Source organism: Mytilus californianus, unplaced genomic scaffold (genome assembly GCF_021869535.1).
Source record: "Mytilus californianus isolate M0D057914Y unplaced genomic scaffold, xbMytCali1.0.p SCAF_21, whole genome shotgun sequence".
In the NCBI taxonomy this organism is placed as follows: domain Eukaryota; kingdom Metazoa; phylum Mollusca; class Bivalvia; order Mytilida; family Mytilidae; genus Mytilus; species Mytilus californianus.
In genome coordinates, this window is record NW_026262670.1 from 6,687,255 (window position 1) to 6,714,965 (window position 27,711).

General features: G+C 34.1%; 1 protein-coding gene across 6 annotated transcripts in view; it reads left to right on the top strand.

Annotated features, from left to right (window-relative positions):
* Window positions 1–12,544: 12,544 nt before the first annotated feature.
* LOC127731874 (ankyrin repeat domain-containing protein 50-like) overlaps window positions 12,545–27,711 on the top strand; it is a 109,447-nt gene continuing 94,280 nt past the window's right edge. For 4 of the 6 annotated variants that reach the window (XR_007995860.1, XR_007995864.1, XR_007995859.1 and 1 more), the window contains exon 1: window positions 12,545–12,626. The gene's annotated coding sequence lies outside the window, so the exon portion shown is untranslated. Of the gene's footprint in view, window positions 12,627–20,829; window positions 20,935–27,711 lie in introns of those variants that run through there. The other 2 variants (XR_007995861.1, XR_007995862.1) reach the window with 1 other exon arrangement.

Here is a 27,711-nt window from a genome sequence, read left to right on the forward strand (position 1 = left end):
TAAATGAATAGGCTGACGTCACGACAATGGTTTAAGTGTTGTACACAGGAAATAGCATTCTATTTAAATATGTTGTGTTTTGTATAGAATCCACGGTAAATGAATAGGCTGACGTCACGACAATGGTTTAAGTGTTGTACACAGGAAATAGCATTCTATTTAAATATGTTGTGTTTTGTATAGAATCCACGGTAAATGAATAGGCTGACGTCACGACAATGGTTTCAGTGTTGTACACAGGAAATAGCATTCTATTTAAATATGTTGTGTTTTGTATAGAATCCACGGTAAATGAATAGGCTGACGTCACGACAATGGTTTAAGTGTTGTACACAGGAAATAGCATTCTATTTAAATATGTTGTGTTTTGTATAGAATCCACGGTAAATGAATAGGCTGACGTCACGACAATGGTTTAAGTGTTGTACACAGGAAACAGCATTCTGTTCAAATATGTTGTGTTTTTTTATGAAAAATTCAATAGAAAAACCCACTAACAAAATTCTATTGAAATTCTATTGAAAATTACATTGTTACGATTTTCTATGTAGCCTTGTTATTTTAATGCCGATGTTCTATGTAGCCTTGTTATTCTAATGACTGATGTTCTAAGTAGCCTTGTTATTCTAATGACCTATTTTCTATGTAGCCTTGCTATTCTAATGACTGATTTTCTATGAAGTCTTGTTATTCTAATGACTGATTTTCTATGTAGTCTTGTTATTCTATTGACTGATTTTCTATGTAGTCTTGTCATTCTAATGACTGATTTTCTATGTAGTCTTGTTATTCTAATGACTGATTTTTTATGTAGCCTTGTTATTCTAATGACTGATTTTCTATAAAGCCTTGTTATTCTATTGACTGATTTTCTGTGTAGTTTTATTATTCAATGACTGATTTTCTATGTAGCCTTGCTATTCTAATGACTGATTTTCTATGAAGTCTTGTTATTCTAATGACTGATTTTCTATGTAGTCTTGTTATTCTATTGACTGATTTTCTATGTAGTCTTGTCATTCTAATGACTGATTTTCAATGTAGTCTTGTTATTCTAATGACTGATTTTTTATGTAGCCTTGTTATTCTAATGACTGATTTTCTATGAAGCCTTGTTATTCTAATGACTGATGTTCTATGTAGCCTTGTTATTCTAATGACTGTTTTTTTATGAAGTCTTGTTATTCTAATGACTGATTTTCTATGTAGTCTTGTCATTCTAATGACTGATTTTCTATGTAGTCTTGTTATTCTAATGACTGATTTTTTATGTAGCCTTGTTATTCTAATGACTGATTTTCTATGAAGCCTTGTTATTCTAATGACTGATGTTCTATGTAGCCTTGTTATTCTAATGACTGATTTTCTATGAAGTCTTGTTATTCTAATGACTGATTTTCTATGTAGCCTTGATATTCTAATGACTGATTTTTTATGAAGTCTTGTTATTCTAATGACTGATTTTCTATGTAGTCTTGTTATTCTATTGACTGATTTTCTGTGTAGTTTTATTATTCAATGACTGATTTTCTATGTAGCCTTGTTATTCTAATGACTGATTTTCTATGTAGTCTTGTTATTCTAATGACTGATTTTCTAAGTAGCCTTGTTATTCTAATGACCTATTTTCTATGTAGCCTTGCTATTCTAATGACTGATTTTCTATGAAGTCTTGTTATTCTAATGACTGATTTTCTATGTAGTCTTGTTATTCTATTGACTGATTTTCTATGTAGTCTTGTCATTCTAATGACTGATTTTCTATGTAGTCTTGTTATTCTAATGACTGATTTTTTATGTAGCCTTGTTATTCTAATGACTGATTTTCTATGAAGCCTTGTTATTCTAATGACTGATGTTCTATGTAGCCTTGTTATTCTAATGACTGATTTTCTATGAAGTCTTGTTATTCTAATGACTGATTTTCTATGTAGCCTTGATATTCTAATGACTGATTTTCTATGAAGTCTTGTTATTCTAATGACTGATTTTCTATGTAGTCTTGTTATTCTATTGACTGATTTTCTGTGTAGTTTTATTATTCAATGACTGATTTTCTATCTAGCCTTGTTATTCTAATGACTGATTTTCTATGTAGTCTTGTTATTCTAATGACTGATTTTCTATGTGGCCTTGTTATTCTAATGACTGATTTTCTATGTAGTCTTGTTATTCTAATGACTGATTTTCTATGTAGCCTTGTTATTCTAATGACTGATTTTCTATGTAGTCTTGTTATTCTAATGACTGATGTTCTATGTAGCCTTGTTATTTTAATGACTGCTTTTCTATGTAGCCTTGTTATTCTAATGACTGATTTTCTATGTAGTCTTGTTATTCTAATGACTAATGTTCTATGTAGCCTTGTTATTCTATTGACTGATGTTCTATCTAGCCTTGTTATTCTAATGACTGATTTTCTAAGTAGCCTTGTTATTATAATGACTGATTTTCTATGAAATCTTGTTATTGTAATGACTAATGTTCTATGTAGCCTTGTTATTCTATTGACTGATGTTCTATCTAGCCTTGTTATTCTATTGACTGATTTTCTATGTAGCCTTGTTATTCTAATGACTGATTTTCTATGTAGTCTTGTTATTCTAATGACTGATTTTCTATGTAGCCTTGTTATTCTAATGACTGATTTTCCATGTAGTCTTGTTATTCTAATGACTGATTTTCTAAGTAGCCTTGTTATTATAATGATTGATTTTCTATGTTGCCTTTTATTCTTATGACTGACTTTCCATGAAGCTTTATTATTGTAATGACTGATTTTCTATGTAGCCTTGTTATTATTCTAATGACTGAATGATCTATGAAGCTTTATCATTCTAATGACTGATATTCTATCTAGCCTTGTTATTCTAATGACTGATTTTCTATGAAGCTTTATTATTCTTAGGACTGATTTTCTATGTAGCCTTGTTATTCTAATGACTGATTTTCTATGTAGCCTTGTTATTCTAATGACTGATTTTCTATGTAGTCTTGTTATTCTAATGACTAATGTTCTATGTAGCCTTGTTATTCTATTGACTGATGTTCTATCTAGCCTTGTTATTCTAATGACTGATTTTCTAAGTAGCCTTGTTATTATAATGACTGATTTTCTATGAAATCTTGTTATTGTAATGACTAATGTTCTATGTAGCCTTGTTATTCTATTGACTGATGTTCTATCTAGCCTTGTTATTCTATTGACTGATTTTCTATGTTGCCTTGTTATTCTTATGACTGACTTTCCATGAAGCCTTATTATTGTAATGACTGATTTTCTATGTAGTCTTGTTATTATAATGACTGATTTTCTATGTTGCCTTGTTATTCTTATGACTGACTTTCTATGAAGCTTTATTATTGTAATGACTGATTTTCTATGTAGTCTTGTTATTCTAATGACTGATGTTCTATGTAGACTTGTTATTCTAATGACTGATTTTCTATGAAATCTTGTTATTCTAATGACTGATGTTCTTTGTAGCCTTGTTATTCTATTGACTGATTTTCTATGAAGTCTTGTTATTCTAATGACAGATTTTCTATGTAGTCTTGTTATTCTAATGACTAATGTTCTATGTAGCCTTGTTATTCTATTGACTGATGTTCTATCTAGCCTTGTTATTCTATTGACTGATTTTCTATGTAGCCTTGTTATTCTAATGACTGATTTTCTATGTAGTCTTGTTATTCTAATGACTGATTTTCTATGTAGCCTTGTTATTCTAATGACTGATTTTCCATGTAGTCTTGTTATTCTAATGACTGATTTTCTAAGTAGCCTTGTTATTATAATGATTGATTTTCTATGTTGCCTTTTATTCTTATGACTGACTTTCCATGAAGCTTTATTATTGTAATGACTGATTTTCTATGTAGCCTTGTTATTATTCTAATGACTGAATGATCTATGAAGCTTTATCATTCTAATGACTGATATTCTATCTAGCCTTGTTATTCTAATGACTGATTTTCTATGAAGCTTTATTATTCTTAGGACTGATTTTCTATGTAGCCTTGTTATTCTAATGACAAATTTTTCTGTGAAGCTTTATTATTCTAATGACTGATTTTCTATCTATAGCCTTGTTTTTTTAATGTCTCTGTTAACATGGTTAAGATCATCTTTTATTTGTCCAAACTCGGGGCAATTTAGATCATAAAACTTTGTATAGAAATTGTCTATTGTTGTAGATGTCTATTGTTGTAGATATTGTTGTAAATGTCTATTGTTGTAGATGTCTATTGTTGTCGTTGTCTACTGTTGTAGATGTCTACTGTTGTAGATGTCTACTGTTGAAGATGTCTATTGTTGTAGATGTCTGTTGTTGTAGATGTATGTTGTTGTAGATGTCTATTGTTGTAGATGTCTATTGTTGTAGATGTCTGTTGTTGAAGATGTCTAGTGTTGTAGATGTTTGTAGATGTCTGTTGTTGTAGATGTTTGTTGTTGTAGATGTATGTTGTTTTAGATGTCTATTGTTGTAGATGTCTATTGTTGTAGATGTTTGTTGTTGTAGATGTCTATTGTTGTAGATGTCTATTGTTGTAGATGTCTATTGTTGTAGATGTCTATTGTTGTAGATGTCTATTGTTGTAGATGTCTATTGTTGTAGATGTCTGTTGTTGTAGATGTCTCTTTTGTGTTTTCGGATTGCTGACTCATGACCAACACCTTTTATTTCTTTTTATTCATATTGAACATGACAAATCAAAGTTTTCAAAATACTTAGGAGGCATTTCTGTTTTTTTTAATTTTATCAAGTAAAGATTTGAACTGGTTAATCGACAAAACATTTTTTACATAAGGATCTAATTCATTCCAGAGTTTAACAGCAGATGGTATGAAACTTCTTTAATATGAAACTGTTCTGCGCCTTGGAATGGCATAATTCTGCGGATCTCTGGTTGTTGTTTGTTGCTGTATATCATATTCGTTTTTCATTTATTGTTTGTACATAAACCAGACCATTACATCGGTTTTCTTCTTTGAATTGTTTTACATTTGTCATTTCGGGGCCTTTTGCTGAGCGGAATGTGATTTACTCATTGTTGAAGGTCACACTTTCACCTATCCATTTATCAAAAAGTCCTGGTCACCGAGGAGAGTGGATTCAACAACTGCATGACATGTGCATATATGAATTCATGTCCTTTTATTATTTTTGTGATGTATTATGTAATGTGTTATTTTGTTTTCATGTATCCCATCAACCCCATTGGGGTATATAATTGTGCATTATTTCAATAAACTTAATTCTATGTCATTTGGTCTCTGATGGAGAGTAACTGTTGTCTCAATAGCAATCATATCACATCTTTTTATTTATGTAAGAAAAACATGACCTTGTGCGATGCCTAAATAAAAGTATCGACATAATGTAGGACCGTTACTGTTTATACCCGTATAACAATACATATATATATTGATAAAAACAATATAACTATCAATATTCATAACCTTCTATTGATTTCCCACATGCATAAACCTGCAGTTTAACTTATTTTATTGTGATGTAGAAAGAAGTATATTGACTGAGGACGAAGTCCGAGGTCAATATACTTCTTTTGGTCGATATATCCTGTATTGACCTCATACAAAGGCTATTATTGTTATATTATTAATTTCTGACCATATTTGTATCAAAATCGTCTGTGCAATATATTCTCTTTTTTCGATATCATATTGTCTCTTTGACAATAACAATATATTAGAGTTATTTCAATTATTTTTTATGTTTTTTGTGTACATCTTATGTATTTGAAGATTTTTTTTTCAAATAATCGATCATAAATATACACATTTTAAAAACTTTTAACAATATCATTAAATTCATTACATGAAGTCACAAAGTATATCGGTTTTTAGAAATTCTAAAAATAACCGTGCAATATCACTTTTGCTATCCGCCGTTTTCTATCTACCTTCGAAAATATAGTTTAACATGTGACTATTCCTGTACGAATCAAATTAGTTGGAATATATGAATTAATAATATTATACAATTATAGCCTTTGTATGAGGTCGATACAAGGATATATTGACCTGAAAAAGTATATTGACTGAGCACGAAGTCCGAGGTCGATATACTTCTTTAGGTCGATATATCCTGTATTGACCTCATACAAAGGCTATAAATTAATTTTTTTATTATTAATTACTGACCATATTTGTATCAAAATCGTCACTGCATTATACAATCATCTTTTTTGATCATGTAATTTTGTTGGAATTTTATAGATATCATATTGTCTCTTTGACAAAAACAACATATTAGTTGTTATGTCAAATATAATGTTTTATGTTTTTTGTGTTCATCTTATGTGTTTGAAGATTTTTTTTCAAATAATCGTTCATAAATATAAACTTTTAACAATATCATGACATTCATTAGATGAAGTCACAAAGTATATCGGTTTTTAGATATTCTAAAAATAACCGTGCAATATCACTTTTCTATCCGCCGTTTTCATTCGACTTTTGAAAATATAGTTTAACATGTGACTATTCCTGTACGAATCAAATTAGTCAAAAAATACAAATTAATAATATAAATTAAACCTTTATAATTAGGTAATATTTGTATTTCAATATGAAATATTATATAAATATAAGAAGATGTGGTATGAGTGCCAATATGTCTGATTTGTACTTTTATTACCATAAATTGAAACTGATCTTAAACTGTTTCTTCAATCAGTCCCGATCAACGGACCCATACTACTCATGCTTTTTGTCTATACTTCTCAGTCCAACGGACCCACACTACTCTGGGTTTTTACCCATACTTCTCAGCTTAACGGACCCATACTAATCACATCAATGTACTCAAACTACTAAGACCAAAGGACCTATACTACTCAGACCAACGGACCCATACTACTCAGTGTTTTAACCCATACTTCTCAGACCAATGGACCCATACTACTCAGAGTTTTTTTTACCTATAGCTCTCAGATCAACATACCCATACTATTCATATCAATGGACCCAAACTACTAAGACCAACGGACCCATAACTACACATCTTAACGGGCATATTCTCATCTCAAAGGACATCTACTCAGATCATTGGACCCACACTACTCTGGGTTTTTACCCATGCTTCTCAGATAGACGGACCTATATAACTCTGGGTTTTTATCCATGCTTCTCAGATTAACGGACCCATACTAATCATATCAATGTACTCAAACTACTAAGACCAAAGGACCTATACTACTCAGACCAACGGGCCCATACTACTCAGTGTTTTAATCCATACTTCTCAGACCAAAGGACCCATACTACTCAGTATTTTAACCCATACTTCTCAGACCAAAGGACCCATAATAGTCAGTGTTTAACCCATACTTCTCAGACCAAAGGACCCATACTACTCAGTGTTTTAATCCATACTTCTCAGACCAAAGGACCCATACTACTCAGTATTTTAACCCATACTTCTCAGACCAAAGGACCCATAATAGTCAGTGTTTAACCCATACTTCTCAGACCAAAGGACCCATACTACTCTGTGTTTTAATCCATGCTTCTCAGACCAAAGGACCCATACTACTCAGGGTTCTTACCCATACTTCTCAGACCAAAGGACCCATACTACTCAGTGTTAAACCCATACTTCTCAGACCAAAGGACCCATACTACTCAGTGTTTAAACCTATACTTCTCAGACCAAAGGACCCATACTACTCAGTGTTTAAACCTATACTTTACAGACCAAAGAACCCATACTACTCAGTGTTTTAACCTATACTTCTCAGACCAAAGGACCCATACTACTCAGTGTTAAACCCATACTTCTCAGACCAAAGGACCCATACTACTCAGTGTTTAACCTATACTTCTCAGACCAAAGGACCCATACTACTCAGTGTTTTAACCTATACTTCTCAGACCAAAGGACCCATACTACTCAGTGTTTAAACCTATACTTCTCAGACCAAAGGACCCATACTACTCAGTGTTTAACCTATACTTCTCAGACCAAAGGACCCATACTACTCAGTGTTTTAACCTATACTTCTCAGACCAAAGGACCCATACTACTCAGTGTTTAAACCTATACTTTACAGACCAAAGAACCCAAACTACTCAGTGTTTAAACCTATACTTCTCAGACCAAAGGATCCATACTACTCAGTGTTTTTACCCATACTTCTCAGACCAAAGGACCCATACTACTCAGTGTTTTTACCTATACTTCTCAGACCAAAGGACCCATACCACTCAGAGTTTTTTTTACCTATACCTTTCAAATCAACATACCCATACTATTCGTATCAATGGACCCAAGCTACTTAGACCAACGGACCCATAACTACACATCTTAACGGGTATATAATCATATCAAAGGACATCTACTCAGATCATTAGACCCATGCTACACATATCAACGGACCCATATTACTAAGATAAACTGACACATATTACTAAGATCAACGGACCATTCTACTCAGATCATTGGATCCATGCTACTCAGATCATTGGACCCATACTACACAGATCAACGAACCAAAACTACTCAGATCATTCGACCCATACTATTCAGATCATTAGACTCGTGCTACACAGATCGACAGATCCAAACTACTTGGATTATTAGACCCATGCTACTCAGATCATTGAGACCATGCTACACATATCAACTTACCCATAAATGTACTACTCAGATCAACTGACCCATATTACTCAAATCAACGGACCAATGTTGAATATATGCCTCAACATTTCTATATGTTAAATATATATACATATCTGGGGTTTTGCTTTTTCTTTTGTGTTTATTTTTTCTCTATTCTATATTTTGTCATATATCATTAAGAATTAATAATAATCATTGTAATAAATTATTTGTAATTATACTGCTCTCTTAGGGCGTCCTTGATTGACAATAAAAATATTGTATTGTATTGTATTGTATAATACTACTCAGATCAACGGACCCATACTACTACTCGAATCAACGGACTCATACTACTAAAATAATTGGACCAGTACTACTCAGACCAACGGACCCATACAACTCAGATCAACATACCCATACTACTCAGATTTATAGACACGTACTACTCAGATCAACGGACCACTCAGACTAAAGAAACGTATAACTAGAGGAACGGATCCATACTTCTCAGATCAACGGACCCATACTACTCAGATCAACATACCCATACTATTCAGATTTATAGACTCATACTACTCAGATCAACGGACCACTCAGACTAAAGAAACGATACTACTAGAGGAACGGATTCATACTTCTCAGATCATCGGATCCATACTACTCAATGTTTTAATCTATACTTCTCAGACCAAAGGACCCATACTACTCAGTGTTTTAACTCATACTTCTCAGACCAAAGGACCCACACTAATCAATGTTTTAATCTATATTTCTCAGACCAAAGGACCCATACTACTCAGTGTTTTAACCCATACTTCTCAAACCAAAGGACCCACACTAATCAATGTTTTAATCTATATTTCTCAGACCAAAGGACCCATACTACTCAGTGTTTTAACCCATACTTCTCAGACCAAAGGACCCACATTACTCAGTGTTTTAACCTATACTTCTCAGACCAAAGGACCCATACTACTCAGTGTTTTAACCTATACTTTTCAGACCAAAGGACCCATACTACTCAGTGTTTAAACCTATACTTCTCAGACCAAAGGACCCATACCACTCAGAGTTTTTTTTTACCTATACCTCTCAGATCAACATACCCATACTATTCATATCAATGGACCCAAGCTACTAAGACCAACGGACCCATAACTACACATCTTAACGGGCATATAATCATCTCAAAGGACATCTACTCAGATCATTAGACCCATGCTACACATATCAACGGACCCATATTACTAAGATAAACGGACACATATTACTAAGATCAACGGACCATTCTACTCAGATCATTGGATCCATGCTACTCAGATCATTGGACCCATACTACACAGATCAACGAACCAAAACTATTCAGATCATTAGACTCGTGCTACACAGATCGACAGATCCAAACTACTTGGATTATTAGACCCATGCTACTCAGATCATTGAGACCATGATACACATATCAACTTACCCATAAATGTACTACTCAGATCAACGGACCCATATTACTCAAATCAACGGACCAATACTACTCAGATAGACGGACCTATATAACTCTGAGTTTTTATCCATGCTTCTCAGCTTAACGGACCCATACTAATCACATCAATGTACTCAAACTACTAAGACCAAAGGACCTATACTACTCAGACCAACGGACCCATACTACTCAGTGTTTTAATCCATATTTCTCAGACCAAAGGACCCATACTACTCAGGGTTTTTACCGATACTACTCAGACCAAAGGACCCATACTACTCAGTGTTTTAACCCATACTTCTCAGACCAAAGGACCCATACTACTCAGTGTTTAAACCTATACTTCTCAGACCAAAGGACCCATACTACTCAGTGTTTAAACCTATACTTTACAGACCAAAGGACCCATACTACTCAGGGTTTTACCCATACTTCTCAGACCAAAGGACCCATACTACTCAGTGTTTTAACACATACTTCTCAGACCAAAGGACCCATACTACTCAGTGTTTAAACCTATACTTCTCAGACCAAAGGACCCATACTACTCAGTATTTAAACCTATACTTCACAGACCAAAGGACCCACACTACTCAGTGTTTTAACCTATACTTCTGAGACCAAAGGACCCATACTACTCAGTGTTTTTCCCTATACTTCTCAGACCAAAGGACCCATACCACTCAAAGTTTCTTTTACCTATACCTCTCAGATCAACATACCCATACTAATCATATCAATGGACCCAAGCTACTAAGACCAACGGATCAATAACTACACATCTTAACGGGTATATTGTCATCTCAAAGGACATCTACTCAGATTATTAGACCCATGCTACATATATCAACGGACCCATATTACTTAGATAAACGGATACATATTACTGAGATCAACAGACCATTCTACTCAGATCAACGGACCCATACTTCTACTCGAATCAACGGACTCATACTACTAAAATAATTGGACCAGTACTACTCAGACCAACGGACCCATATAACTCAGATCAACATACCCATACTACTCAGATTTATAGACACATACTACTCAGATCAACGGACCACTCAGACTAAAGAAACGTTTTACTAGAGGAACGGATCCATACTTCTCAGATCAACGGACCCATACTACTCAGTCAATGTTTTAATCCATACTTCTCAGACCAAAGGACCCATACTACTCAGTGTTTTAACCCATACTTCTCAGACCAAAGGACCCATACTACTCAGTGTTTTAACCCATACTTCTCAGACCAAAGGACCCATACTACTCAGGGTTTTTACCCATACTTCTCAGACCAAAGGAACCATACTACTCAGTGTTTTAACCCATACTTCTCAGACCAAAGGACCCATACCAATCAGTGTTTAAACCTATACTTCTCAGACTAAAGGACCCATACTACTCAGTGTTTAAACCTATACTTTACAGACCAAAGGACCCATACTACTCAGTGTTTTAACCTATACTTCTGAGACCAAAGAACCCATACTACTCAGTGTTTAACCCATACTTCTCAGACCAAAGGACCCATACTACTGAGAGTTTTTTTTACCTATAGCTCTCAGATCAACATACCCATACTATTCATATCAATGGACCCAAACTACTAAGACCAACGGACCCATAACTACACATCTTAACGGGCATATTCTCATCTCAAAGGACATCTACTCAGATCATTGGACCCATGCTACACATATCAACGGACCCATATTACTTAGATAAACGGACACATACTACTAAGATCAACAGACCCATACTACTCATCTCAACGGGCATATACTCATATCAACGGACATCTACTCAGATCATTGGAACAATGCTACTCTGTTGATCGGATACTCTGTTCTTCGGAACCATTCTACTCAGATCATCAAACCATTATTAATCAGATCATTGGACCCATATTACACAGATAAACGGACCCATATTACTAAGATCAACGAACCCATACTACTCAGACCAAAAAAATAAAGAATAGAGAATAATGGGTTGCTAAAATATGAAGAACAGAGAAAAATGGGTTTCTCAGAGAATAATAGGTTTTTAATTTTTTTTCGATACAACTTCAATTTACTCAGTTTTCTTTATTCTCTCATTATTATGCCATGATTATGTGCTTAACACTCCAGCCTTTCACTTTGAGATAAGTTAAAAGAGTGATAAAAATTAATGCATGCAGCTTCCTCCCACTGCTCCCTCCATTCTTAACAACTCCTTCCCTTGAAATTTAAATTAGAAATAAGATGACTCAAATGTTTGTGTTATTTCGCAAAGGTTCACGTTATAACGCTAACATAGGAAGAAACACAAAAACATTTGCATGGCGCTAATACTTTTTCGTACAAAACTCTATTAAAGTTGATCTTTTGTTATCGGTTCAATAAACATATATTGCATTGCATTGATTGGTATTGTATTACATACTAGATACCCGTATGTAGAAATGACTTGTCGACAATCGGTAATGTTTATAAAGGAAACGAAAATGGAAATTCTTTTTAACCAAAAAGGTAATTTTAGTTAGTTCTGTTAAATATATATATGTATACTATATATAAAATGACAGTTGTTTTCCATTTGTTTGATGGGTTTGAGCTTTTGATTTTGCCATTCAGTGATAAGGGACTTTCCGATTTGAATTTTCCATGGAGTTCGGTATTTTTGTTATTTTACTTTTCATTATTCAGACAGTAGTATCGTAAAATCTATATTTGTATGTTACATTAAATGACCTTTAGCAGAAGAAAATAATATTGTAGATTTTCGTGAACATGGGCGGGGCATATCAGGGATGCATCTTATGTTGAAAAATATGTTTTTATAGTTCTTTTTTTTAAATTTTTGACAGCCTACTTTTTTAATATACTCCTCCGTATCTTCCTCCCTTTATGAAAGTCTTGGATCTGCCACTGGTGAAAGATATCATATGTTTCGCGTATATATGCCCCCTTTGAGGACCTCATTCTGAAATATAAGAAGACAACTTTTCAAGTTACTATATTACCAAGTTTTTTAATTCAATTCATAGTAAACTAAATAGAAAAGCTGGACTTCATAATACAAACTTGCTAAGCCTTGTAAGATGCACATAATTACTAGTTTAAAATAAACTTATAAACAAGTCTTACAGGTTTTTCAATCGTCTTTGTTTATCGCCCCGTAAATGATTTGTCATAGCTATCAGTGCTCTTTCAATGGACAGCTAACAAAGGTAAATCTATTTAAAGGTCCATCTAACAAAGAATTAAACATAACTTCCTTATTCATTGTACACGCAAATGTACCATTGGTTATACAATTCGAATGATCCAGTCATGTGGCCTAGACATAAATTATTTTCCTGAATGTGACCTACCGAATTAGACTTATTACCTGATTTGTACTAACATGAGCAACACGACGGGTGACACATGTGGAGCAGGATCTGCTTACCATTCCGGAGCTCCCGAGAATATATGAATTAATAATATTATACACTTATAGCCTTTGTATGAGGTCGATACAAGGATATATTGACCTGAAAAAGTATATTGACTGAGCACGAAGTCCGAGGTCGATATACTTCTTTAGGTAGATATATCCTGTATTGACCTCATACAAAGGCTATAAATTAATTGTTATATTATTAATTACTGACCATATTTGTATCAAAATCGTCACTGCATTATACAATCATCTTTTTTGATCATGTAATTTTGTTGGAATTTTATAGATATCATATTGTCTCTTTGACAAAAACAACATATAAGTTGTTATGTCAAATATAATGTTTTATGTTTTTTGTGTTCATCTTATGTGTTTGAAGATTTTTTTTCAAGTAATCGTTCATAAATATAAACTTTTAACAATATCATGACATTCATTAGATGAAGTCACAAAGTATATCGGTTTTTAGATATTCTAAAAATAACCGTGCAATATCACTTTTGCTATCCGCCGTTTTCTATCTACCTTCGAAAATATAGTTTAACATGTGAATATTCTTGAACGAATCAAATTAGTCAAAAAATACAAATTAATAATATAAACCTTTATAATTAGGTAATGTTTGTATTTCAATATGAAATATTATATAAATATAAGAAGATGTGGTATGAGTGCCAATATGTCTGATTTGTACTTTTATTACCATAAATTGAAACTGATCTTAATCTGTTTCTTCAATAAGTCCCGATCAACGGACCCATACTACTCATGCTTTTTGTCTATACTTCTCAGTCCAACGGACCCACACTACTCTGGGTTTTTACCCATACTTCTCAGAAAGACGGACCTATATAACTCTGGGTTTTTATCCATGCTTCTCAGCTTAACGGACCCATACTAATCACATCAATGTACTCAAACTACTAAGACCAAAGGACCTATACTACTCAGACCAACGAACCCATACTACTCAGTGTTTTAATCCATACTTCTCACACCAAAGGACCAATACTACTCAGGGTTTTTACCCATACTACTCAGACCAAAGGACCCATACTACTCAGTGTTTTAACCCATACTTCTCAGACCAAAGGACCCATACTAATGATACTACTCAGTGTTTTAACCCATACTACTCAGAGTTTTTTTTTACCTATACCAGATTAACATACCCATACTATTCACATCAATGGACCCAAACTACTAAGACCAACGGACCCATAACTACACATCTTAACGGGCATATACTCATCTCAAAGGACATCTACTCAGATCATTGGACCCATGCTACACATTACTAGTATCAACGGACCCAAATTACTTAGATAAACGGACACATATTACTAAGATCAACGGACCATTCTACTCAGATCATTGGATCCATAATACTCAGATCTTTGGACCCATACTACACAGATCAACGAACCAAAAGTACTCAGATCATTCGACCCATGCTATTCAGATCATTAGACTCATGCTACACAGATCGATAGATCCAAACTACTTGGATTATTAGACCCATGTTACTCACATCATTGAGACCATGCCACACATATCAACTTACCCATAAATGTACTACTCAGATCAACAGACCCATATTACTCAAATCAACGGACCAATACTACTCAGATCAACGGACCCATACTACTTCTCGAATCAACGGACTCATACTACTAAAATTATTGGACCAGTACTACTCAGACCAACGGACCCATACAACTCAGATCAACATACCCATACTACTCAGATTTACAGACACATACTACTCAGATTTACAGACCCATACTTCTCAGATCAACGGACCACTCAGACTAAAGAAACGATACTACTAGAGCAACGGATTCATACTTCTCAGATCAACGGAACCATACTAATCAATGTTTTAATCTATACTTCTCAGACCAAAGGACCCATACTACTCAGATTTACAGACACATGCTTCTCAGATCAACGGACCACTCAGACTAAAGAAACGATACTACTAGAGCAACGGATTCATACTTCTCAGATCAACGTAACCATACTAATCAATGTTTTAATCTATACTTCTCAGACCAAAGGACCCATACTACTCAGATTTACAGACACATACTTCTCAGATCAACGGACCACTCAGACTAAAGAAACGATACTACTAGAGCAACGGATTCATACTTCTCAGATCAACGGAACCATACTAATCAATGTTTTAATCTATACTTCTCAGACCAAAGGACCCATACTACTCAGATTTACAGACACATACTTCTCAGATCAACGGACCACTCAGACTAAAGAAACGATACTACTAGAGCAACGGATTCATACTTCTCAGATCAACGGAACCATACTAATCAATGTTTTAATCTATACTTCTCAGACCAAAGGACCCATACTACTCAGATTTACAGACACATACTTCTCAGATCAACGGACCACTCAGACTAAAGGAACGATACTACTAGAGGAACGGATCCATACTTCTCAGATCAACGGGTCCATACTTCTCAAATCATCGGACCCACACTACTAAGAGCAGCAGACCCATGCTACTCAGATCAACGGGCCTTTACTACTGAGATCAACGGACCCATATTACCCTATTCAATGGACCATCTACTCCGATCAACGGACCCATACTACTCAGATCAACGGACCCATACTGCTCAAATCAACGGACCCATACTACTTAGTTCAACGACCCATACTTCTCAGATCAACGGACCCATACTACCAAGACCAACGGACCCATACTAATGATACTAATCAGGGTTTTAACCTATACTTCTCAGACAAAATGACCCATACTACTCAGGGTTTTTACCCATACTTCTCAGACCAAAGAACCCATACTACTCAGAGTCTTTTTTTACCTATACCTCTCAGATCAACATACCCGTACTATTCATATAAATGGACCCAAACTACTAAGACCAACGGACCCATAACTACACATCTTAACGGGCATATAATCATCTCAAAGGACATCTACTCAGATCATTGGACCCATGCTACACATATCAACGGACCCATACAGTGGCGGATCTAGAAATTTTCATAAGAGGGGGCCCGCTCCAGTCATGCTTCAGTGATTCCCTATATAATCAACCAATTTTTTCCCACAAAAGGGGGGGGGGGATACTCATCTCAAAGGACATCTACTCATATCATTGGACCCATGCTACACATATCAACGGACCCATACTACTTAGATAAACGGACACATACTACTAAGATCAAAGGACCCATACTACTCATCTCAACGGGCATATACTCAGATCATTGGAACAATGCTACTCTGTTGATCGGATACTCTGTTCTTCGGAACCATTCTACTCAGATCATCGAACCATTATTAATCAGATCATTGGACCCATGTTACACAGATAAACGGACCCATATTACTAAGATCAACGGACCCATACTACTCAGACCAAAAAATTAGGAATAGAGAATAATGGGTTGCTAAAATATAAAGAACAGAGAAAAATGGGTTTCTCAGAGATTAATAGTTTTTTTTTGCACCTGTCCTAAGTCAGGAATCTGATGTTCAGTAGTTGTCGTTTGTTGATGTGGTTCATAAGTGTTTCTCGTCTCTCGTTTTATATAGATTAGACCGTTGGTTTTTCCGTTTGAATGGTTTTACACTAGTAATTTTTGGGCATACACAAGAATTGCGGACAGCTCAGCTGGATGGCTTTATCAGCTACCACACAGAGAACCGTAATCATTGAAAATTTTTTAACGTTATTGTCTATGGGGAATTATGACCACTAGCTAAATAAACGAATGCTGTGTCTATTTTATAAATCTCATATAAAATTAATAAATTATAGAGATCTCACCAATTTTTTAGCTCTGAAATGGTGTAATAAGATCCACTTTATCTTGATATTTACTGGTGTCCCTATCATGTTGAACGCCGGGTTCTCTTTTGGTTGAGATATGTTAAATTACGAGGTATGCATATTTTATAAAAAATCATATTAAATTCATTTTTTATTGTAAATCAAATTAACAAATTATACAGTACTGGCAAATAATTTTCCTATAAAATGGTATAAGAATCGTCATTTTAAAATAATGTTTACTGTTGTCCCTAAGCATTTGAAAGTGAAACTTCATTATTTATGAATGCGATGTATATTCATTCAACTAAGATTGACCGTATTCAAAGACAAATTGGTCTTGTTATTTAGTTGAATTCTCATTTTTATGATGTGAACTTCTTTTCTAATTACATCCATCATTTTAATATCTAGTTAGGTTTTAAACAATATATTAATTTCTATTATACCAAAGAGTTCTTTAAACATCAAAATTTTAAAAGTAGTGTGGTTTTGTTGACATCTTGAAGAAAACTTTGCAAAAAGTATTTTTTTTTCTTTTTTTTTTTAAAGGGCTCTGTCTAATTAATCTTATTTTGATTTGAGTAAATTATATTATTATTATCGAATATTTGAATACACAATTGCATGATTGTATTATTGAAAAAAAATGTCTACGAAATCTGAAAAACTAAATTGAAATAGAAAAGAAAAGGTGACAACGTGCAATTTTTAATGTTATTCAAAACATACAAAATTTCATACAAGTTTTGTATAATGAAAAGGTATAGGGAATATTATTCTTATCATTATAAGAAATGATCAAAGAAGTAAATGCAAGTATTTTGAATGTATACAGTAAGATATCATAGCATGCTAGATATGCTATCTTTATGTTCTCCTTCATACATTAATCTTATTGTTTAGTACAAGGATTTGTATAGTACTATACAAATCCTTGTTTAGTATATTCATAAAATATCGTTTAATAATACAAATGACGAAAAACATCGAAGTCCTTTTTAAGAAAAGCTCCATAATTATCGATCTCAGCTAACATATAAACACGAATGTGTCAATATTTACATAGTATATTGTATAAGCGTCCCATGGTGCCACGGCAAATCCTTTCCGGTGCTGTATCACTATTCAATACCATATGTTACTATTTTATCTTATCATTTAAGTATTATATTGAAAATATAGTAGTCCATACACAAGAGCTTGTTGGGAGACCCCCTTTTTTATTTTTTGATATTAATATATAATTCCAAAATAGTCTTTTCACATCAACTTTTTTACCTTGTCTAAAGTGTTCAAACTCTTATCAATGCGATTTTACAATAATAATGTATGTATGTTGCCCTCTATTCTTATGTTTAAGAGTATTCTACACATACGAATATAGGGTAACACATATAAACTAATTTTATGAAGTCAAAATAAAATTGAGATACGGCTGAAATATGAACGAATATTTTCAAATAAGATTAATTACAACAACAAAAAATTATAAAATTAACTAGACAAAGTGATGCCCCGCACTTCACTCTGAAGTAACTGTATCATAACAAAGATAATGTAGAACTTTATCTGAGATTTAATTGTGTCTGGGAGAAACAAATGATGCCCCCGCAGATGCATGGTGTTATTTTAAAATAACTTCAACTATCTCCCAAAAGAGCAAATATTAAACCCTGACCACATGCACACCTTCAATATATGTACAAACCACTAAACTTTAAGGAGAAAGTCTGCGGTTTTATTTACTGATATCTATGTCTAATTAAGGGTAGTGAATTATGTAAATTTTATGTTCCTAGTGGACAGAAAAATATTACAATTTAATCCACAGGTGTTAATGATTTTACGTGTTACCTAGATCAAATAAAATTCAGCATGGAGTATACATCTGGCTTATACAATGTCAATATCGAATACATGTGACCTATCCATATCAAATAAAATCTAAAATTGACAGTAATGTACATCTTGTCATATTTATGATATTGCCTTTCTGTAGCTTTTATTTATATGTTTTATGAGATTTCAACCCTCCCTCTATACCTCTAGCCTATGTAGAATAAACAAAACACAGCAATACGCACAGTAAAACTCAGTTTAAAAGAAAGTCCGAGTCCGATGTCAGAATAGATAACAAAAGACACTTCACTAAGCAAAATGACAATGATACATGATAAATAAACTAAAGGACTATTAGCAATAACTGACATGCCAGCTCCACACTTCAATTAAACTGATTGAAAGATTATGTCTTCGTCATATTCATAAATTGTCTATCCTTTTCCAGAATCACGTTGAAGAGTTAAATGCTATTTTTTTTTTTATATAAAACCATGGAAGTAATAATAATCTAGATAATACTCAAGCCTGCTTGATGTTGAAAGGATTTGTATATTGGATTTTCATCTAACTCAATTAAAAAGAAATATACAAGGATAGATCAGTTTGCCTGCGGCTTTAAAATGTTTCTTTTATTGAACTTGTTAAAATCAGAAACACCGATGATAAATTATTTGGACTATCTTAAAGCTTCCGAAAAGGTCGTATGTAGTATAAACAGGGTTACAAATTTCATACAATAAGAAAATTAACTAGATTAAGAAAATTTTTTTTTTAAAAGTATTGATCAAGAGATATACATATATTATAAATATAGGAAATATAATAACATGTAAACAAACGTATCTCTTTTGAACCATCGTTAACAGAAAATATTCTTTCTACATCATAGATCATCATAGGGCATGCAAAACTTTTGTTTTTTTAATTATTTCTTTTCTATCGGCAATTTCTTCATCATTCATCTGTGTATAGTGTACGCGGGGTTTCTTTCTTAAATCCAACTGCGTTCGGAATTATCGTATAACTGCTAATATCATAAATTACCCTATAGGCATAACGTCAAAGTGACATCTATTGACGGGGCGTTCGTTTAGGGGAGTTATCTATTCTTATCTACTGGTCACCAGACGATGAGAACAAGATGGGAACCAGAATAGAAAAGTAACACGAGTTATCTCGCCTTGAAATGTCCGTAATTCTTGTACATGGCCCTTTATAGCTTACTGTTCGGTGTGAGCCAAGGCTCCGTGTTGAAGACCGTACTGTGACCTATAATGGTTTACTTTTATAAATTTTGACTTGGATGGAGAGTTGTCTCATTGGCACTCATACCACATCTTCTTATATCTTTTTAATTTTTTTTTCGATACAACTTCAATTTACTCAATTTTCTTTATTCTCTCATTATTATGCCATGATTATGTGCTTAACACTCCAGCCTTTCACTTTGAGATAAGTGCAAAGAGTGATAAAAATTAATGCATGCAGCTTCCTCCCACTGCTCCCTCCATTTATTACAACTCCTAAATTCCGCACTAAAGTCTATTAAAGTTGATCTTTTGTTATTGGTTCAATAAACATATATTGCATTGCATTGATGGGTATTGTATTACATACTAGATACCCGTATGTAGAAATGACTGACTTGTCGACAATCGGTAATGTTTATAAAGGAAACGAAAATGGAAACTCTTTTTAACCAAGAGGACTATTTTTAAAGGTAATTTTAGCTAGATATATAAATATGTATACTATATATAAAATGACAGTTGTTTTCCATTTGTTTGATGGGTTTGAGCTTTTGATTTTGCCATTCATTGATAAGGGACTTTCCGATTTGAATTTTCCATGGAGTTCGGTATTTTTGTTATTTTACTTTTCATTATTCAGACAGTAATATAAGTATAGTAAAATCTATATTTGTGTGTTACATTAAATGACCTTTATGAAAAGAAAATAATATTGTAGATTTTCGTGAACATGGGCGTATCAGGGATGCATCTTATGTTGAAAAATATGTTTTAGTTCTTTTTTTAAAATTTTTGACAGCCTTCTTTTTTTAATATACTCCTCCGTATCTTCCTCCCTTTATGAAATTCTTGGATCTGCCACTGGTGAAAGATATCATATGTTTCACGTATATATGCCCCCTTTGAGGACCTCATTCTGAAAACTTACTATTTTACCAAGTTTTTTAATTCAATTCATAGTAAACCAAACAGAAAAGCTGGACGTCATAATACAAACTTGCTAAGCCTTGTAAGATGCACATATTTACTAGTTTAAAATAAACTTATAAACAAGTCTTACAGGTTTTTCAATGGTCTTTGTTTATCCCCCGTAAATGATTTGTAATAGCTATCAGTGCTCTTTCAATGGACAGCTAACAAAGGTAAATCTATTTAAAGGTCCATCTAACAAAGAATTAAACATAACTTCCTTATTCATTGTACATGCAAATGTACCATTGATTATACCATTTGAATTATCCAGTCATGTGGCCTAGACATAAATTAATTTCCTGAATGTGATCTACCGAATTAGACTTATTACCTGATTTGTACTAACATGAGCAACACGACGGGTGACACATGTGGAGCAGGCCACGATCTGCTTACCCTTCCGGAGCTCCCGAGATCACCCGCCAGTTTTTTGTGGGGTTCTTGTTGTCTTTAGTTTTCTATGTCGTGTTTTGTGTACTATTATTTGTCTGTTGGCCTTTTTCTTTTTTAGCCATGCATGGCGTTGTCAGTTTGTTTTCAACTTATGAGTTTGAATGTCCCTCTGATAACTTTCTCCTCTCTTTTATTGATTTATTTTCTCTGCTTGACAACACCTACACTAAAACAACAAATAAAACTTTCGACACAAATCATTCGTCTTTTTCTGAGGTATAGTTAAACATTGTTTATTAAAAATTATTAAAAAAAGTAAACAACATTGACATGACATAGTAGCAGGCGCCTTCCGGAGTGTCATTGAACTTATAGACAGGAAATTTTTTTGCCCTCCCCCTCAGTATTTCAAAATCCGTTATTTTTTGTTTTCTTTTAATTGTAATTATTTTTTGTGTTTTTCTGTGTAATACTTCAATAAATTTACTACAAACAACATTTTTTTTACGATTAACAATCAATTGCTAGTTTATTATCGACAGCGGTCACTGATAATTTATTTGTATGTATAAGACTTGCCGATTGACGACCAAATGTCAGATTTTTTTCTTCATTTTGTCTATGTGATCTTCATACTGCAAAGCAAGTAATTTTTTGGTATGCAACATTTTTCGTTTTCTTTCAAGAAAACTGTTCACATGATCATATTTAGTACTAGTACATTGGACAATTCAGAATCATTTTATATCTTTAAAGGGGTGGATGTATTTTTCTGAGGGATATCAAAAGTCATTTCTTAGCCCCGATTGGCTCATAATATACCTCTGAAGTGTGCCCATTTTTGTTTCTGATGTTTTTTTTTTTTGTTGTCTTAATATGTAAAATTGAGGAATTGCTGGCACAATTTGGCATTTGAGGGGTTCAAAAACAAGGCATGTGAGAGATTGAAATGTGCCTGAAATTTTCTTAGGGGGTCTTTGACAAGGTATAATCAACCCGGCTTTTCATATATTCAACGGAAAGTCTCATTACGAATTGTAAAAGGAAAATTGTTTCTATGCAGCCTTTTTGTTTACCATATAAGACTATGGAGCAGTCAATATACAAGACTCGGAGCGGGCCCAGGATTTTTCAAAAGAGGAGGCGGCGTTATTTCAGAAAACGGAATCTATCTAGTACCGACGAGCGGAAATAGACCCTAGCAGAGACATATAAGCAGAGACATATAGTATTATATGTCTCTGACCCTAGCTATCGCTATTTAGGAATCTGCGACACTTGCAGGTGCTGATCCACTGAGCCATTTTCACAAGGGGGGTTCCCAAAACAGGATAAAAAGGGGGGGGGGGTTCCAACTATATGTCCCCTTTCAAATGCATTGATCGTCAAAAAACCCCCGGGCCGGAACACCCCCCCCCCCCCCCCCCCCCCCCCCCCCCCCCCCCTGGATACGCCACTGACTTGGACTGTTGACGTCATACAACAATCACGTTACCTTTGTGGCGCAAGACATTTTCTATTGTCACGTCAAAATTTTTACTGGAATATGATGTCCAGTAATGACGGACAAAAAGCGATAAGGTGTATTAGAGCGGAACTTTTTTAACGATTTTTTGTTAAAAAAATCATTTAAATCGTGAGAAACAATGAGAAACTTTTTGAAGATCAAAGTGCAGCGTATGTCCTCTACGTATCCCTGGATCAACCGGTATGACTGCAACCTGTCTGCTAGTCCCAGCTGTCTGACTTATAATTTTATCATAAAAAAATCCGGAAACAAGTCCTGAAACGAGTTGTAAATTATGCGTTTATAGATATTAGTTTCCCGCCGCCTGTCAAAGTATGTTTCCTGTTACGATTGTGAAAGGAAATGGTTTTTGTCGATTATACTCAAAGATGCATATATACAATATGTTGTGAATACACAAAAAAGTATGTTAAAATAAAACGTGCAAATTGAAATGTTGGTCCCAGGTGGTCCAGTGAAATATAATATCATTGACAACCCTGGGTAGGTGTACCCCAGCAACAAAAGCCACAGCTTACTCCACGTTAGTAAGACCAACTCTGCAATATGCTTTCCCAGTATGGGATCCTCACCAAATTACCATCATACGTGACATAGAGCAGGTACAGAGACGAGCAGCTCGATTTGTTTATAGTTGCTACCATAACTTTCCTCCGGGAGAGGGGTTCTTATTGTCGAGTTGCAAGTTGCGAGTTACAAAACTCAAAAGTCGAGTTGTAAGTTACGAAAGTCGAGTTGTGAGTTACGAAAGTCCAGTTGCGATTTAAGAATGTCGAGTTGCGAGTTACGAAGGTCGAGTTGCGAGTTACGAAGGTCGAGTTGCGAGTTAAGAAGGTCGAGTTGCGAGTTACGAAAGTCGAGTTGCCAGTTACAAAGGTTGAGTTGCGAGTTACGAAGGTCGAGTTGCGAGTTACGAAGGTCGTTGCGAGTTACAAAGGTCGAGTTGCAAGTTACGAAGGGTCGAGTTGCGAGTTACGAAGGTCGAGTTGCAAGTTACAAATAGATTATGTTTCTCTTATTTCTTAAGAATTATATGTATATAAACGGTCGTATATATAAATGTTCATGTCGTCTGATTTTTTAAACAGAATTTTCCAGTTTACTTTGCATTTAATAATCAAAGCATACATGTACCTGAACTTAGTTATACACTGCATGAGGAAGGGTCCTGGTATTTTGATTGCAGGATTTGAAAGAGTTATGTGATACTTATTTATAAGAGTCTATATATGCTGCAAAGTCAAACATGCTTAAATTTCTTTCATGAGAGCGACATTGTTCATTTTCTAAAATAAAACAGGATATACTGTAGATACATGTATAAGACAAAATGTATACTGTACTGAACATATCAAGCATAAGAAAATAAATCATGTAGACAAAATTTTTACTGTGCGTACTGTTGTGCGTTTGTTTTTTCTACATTGGCTAGAGGTATAGGGGGAGGGTTGAGATCTCAAAAAACATGTTTAACCCCGCCGTATTTTTGCACCTGTCCCAAGTCAGGAGCCTCTGGCCTTTGTTAGTCTTGTATCATTTTTAATTTTAGTTTCTTGTGTATAATTTGGAGTTTAGTATGACGTCAATTATCAGTGAACTAGTATACATATTTGTTTAGGGGCCAGCTGAAGGACGCCTCCGGGTGCGGAAGTTTCTCTCTGCATTGAAGACCTATTGGTGGCCTTCAGCTGTTGTCTGCTCTATGGTCGGGTTGTTGTCTCTTTGACACATTCCCCATTTCCATTCTCAATTTTATATCTGAATACTATAACGCAAAAATAAGCAGCGGCTATAGATGTCTTTCTATGGCATTATGGTAACTTCCTGGCATAGATCATAATATGGAGCTTTTTTTTTAATTTGGAAAGATGTTATTCTACAATAAGCTATTATACCGCTGTTACTAAAAATAAAGGAACAGTTTTAAGGAATGTTATGGCGTGTGTTTTTTACGGTATGAGCACGGAAGCCTTGTCTGTCACGAGTTAACTTTTTCACCTACATGCAGCCTTGATACAAATGTTGTAGTTTCAGATATCAGCTGGGTATTGTACATTTTTGTATGATTAACCCGTTTTTTCAGAGAGAAGTTACATATTCCAAAACTTGGTCTTTTGTCTCTTTTATAAAAGTATATTTGACAGCTACATGTATAGAATAAGAATGGAAACGGGGAATGTGTCAAAGAGACAACCCAACCAAAATATACAAGTCAACCCAAGGCCACCAGGTATCAGGTCCGTTAGCGCCCAATACACTTTCGCACCCTACACGTTCCAGGGGTTAAAAAATTTTGTTACAGCTCACTAGCCCAGGACTTATTGGTAGCAGTATTTTACTAGCCCTGTTTAAAGAGCTGCTATCCCATCAAAACTACCTGCTAGCCCGAGTATACCTTACAAATTCAGAGTTTGCTGCATAATACAAAGTGGGTGAGCCTTGTTTTGAAAGCAGCATTATACACAGTATTTAATAAAATAAATCAAATATATGTTTGTTTTATTAGCTCACCTGGCTCAAAGGGCCAAGTGAGCTTTTCTCATCACTTGGCGTCCGTCGTTGTCGTCATCCGTCGTCGTTAACTTTTACAAAAATCTTCTCCTCGGAAACTACTTGGCCAAATTAAACCAAACTTGGCCACAATCATCATTGGGGTATCTAGTTTAAAAAATATGTCCGGTGACCCGGCCAAATAACCAAGATGGCCGCCATGGCTAAAAATAGAACATAGGGGTAAAATGTAGATTTTGGCTTATATCTCTGAAACCAAAGCATTTAGAGCAAATCTGAATGGGTAAAATTGTTTATCAGGTCAAGAACTGTCTGCCCTGAAATTTTCAGATGAATCGAACAACCTGTTGTTGGGTTGCTGCCCCTGAATTGGTAATTTTAAGGAAATTTTGCCGTTTTTGGTTATTATCTTGAATATGATAATAGATAGAGATAAACTGTAAACAGCAATAATGTTCAGCAAAGTAAGATCTACAAATAAGTCAACTTGACCAAAATGGTCAGTCGACCCCTTAAAGGGAAACTTCGCAAAAAAATAAAAAATTGATATTATGTCCATTCTGTATAAAAAAGCACAAATTCATAAATATTAAAGTTTTATTCTGCTAGATAAGAGATCACCATCGATTTTAAATTTAGAGTATCAATTCTCTGTGTGCGGCCATTTTGACATCTTCTCGGTTTAGAAACCCGATATATATCTATAAACCACAAAGGACCAAAACCAGCAGTAACCTAAAGTAGTCGCATTTATCCGACTAACTAACTTGATACGGAAAATGTAATTATTTTTTTAAATAACTATGGTCTGTCGTTTTAAAACTGTATTTTCTTTACGAAGTTTTTGAAACAAGAAATTTATATTGGAATTAGTTAAAAAGTCAAAGTTCAAAGTCATAAATAAGTGTTCCGTGTAAAATCGTTTTCGAAAATCTAATTTGTTCATAATTCTTTTATGTAATAAACTTATTTAAATAAATTCGGACCTTCTCTTATCTGATCACCAGCATGGCTAAAGGAATTATTCCCTGAGGTATTGTGAGGTGACACGTCCAGGTATTCAAGCGATTTCCTGTCGGGTTTAAAAACTCTTATTACACAATTACATAAAGCATGTTCATGCATCGCTTCACTTCTGAGGGTATTGATTAGTGTACACGGCCGATAACTTGTAACTTTCCATTTTAAAACTATCAGGTGTAATATACATCTTTGTCTTGCGTGTCCGATAGTGATATACTAGTCATTACTAAACTCATACGCTTGTTTATAAATAACATTTCTAGTGTAAAGAATGATATTTATGAAAATCTAAATAATTCCAAAAAAAGATTTGATAAAATAAAAATCTATTTACATATTTTTCCAAGGGTAAATTGGGGAAAATGTAAGTATATACTCGTTGTCAATAATGATGGACATTTTGAAACATGAAAAACTATTGATTTAAAAAATACGCACTTGTCGATCATTGGTTTATACGCCTAGATAGAAAGTTACGGAACTATAGATAGTCGTAATTTAAAATTGTATATTGAATATAAGAAAGAACATCTAGAACCAATTTGATTTAAATACAGGACGATATCTAACTTGCTTTGGTTCATCGAAGTTATGAACATAGTAAAATCACAGATTTATATTTCAATAAGATTGTTCTCGAACAGTTGAAGAAATTCGTCATCATCACAATTGTTGGGTATAATGTATATTAATGTGAACATGGTTCTAATAGAACCTTATGCCAATTTTCCTGTTCTGACATGCATGTAATATATATGCCACTGGACGTACACTAATGATCCCCAAAAGTTTATTTGAAGAAATAAAGAAACTTCACTAC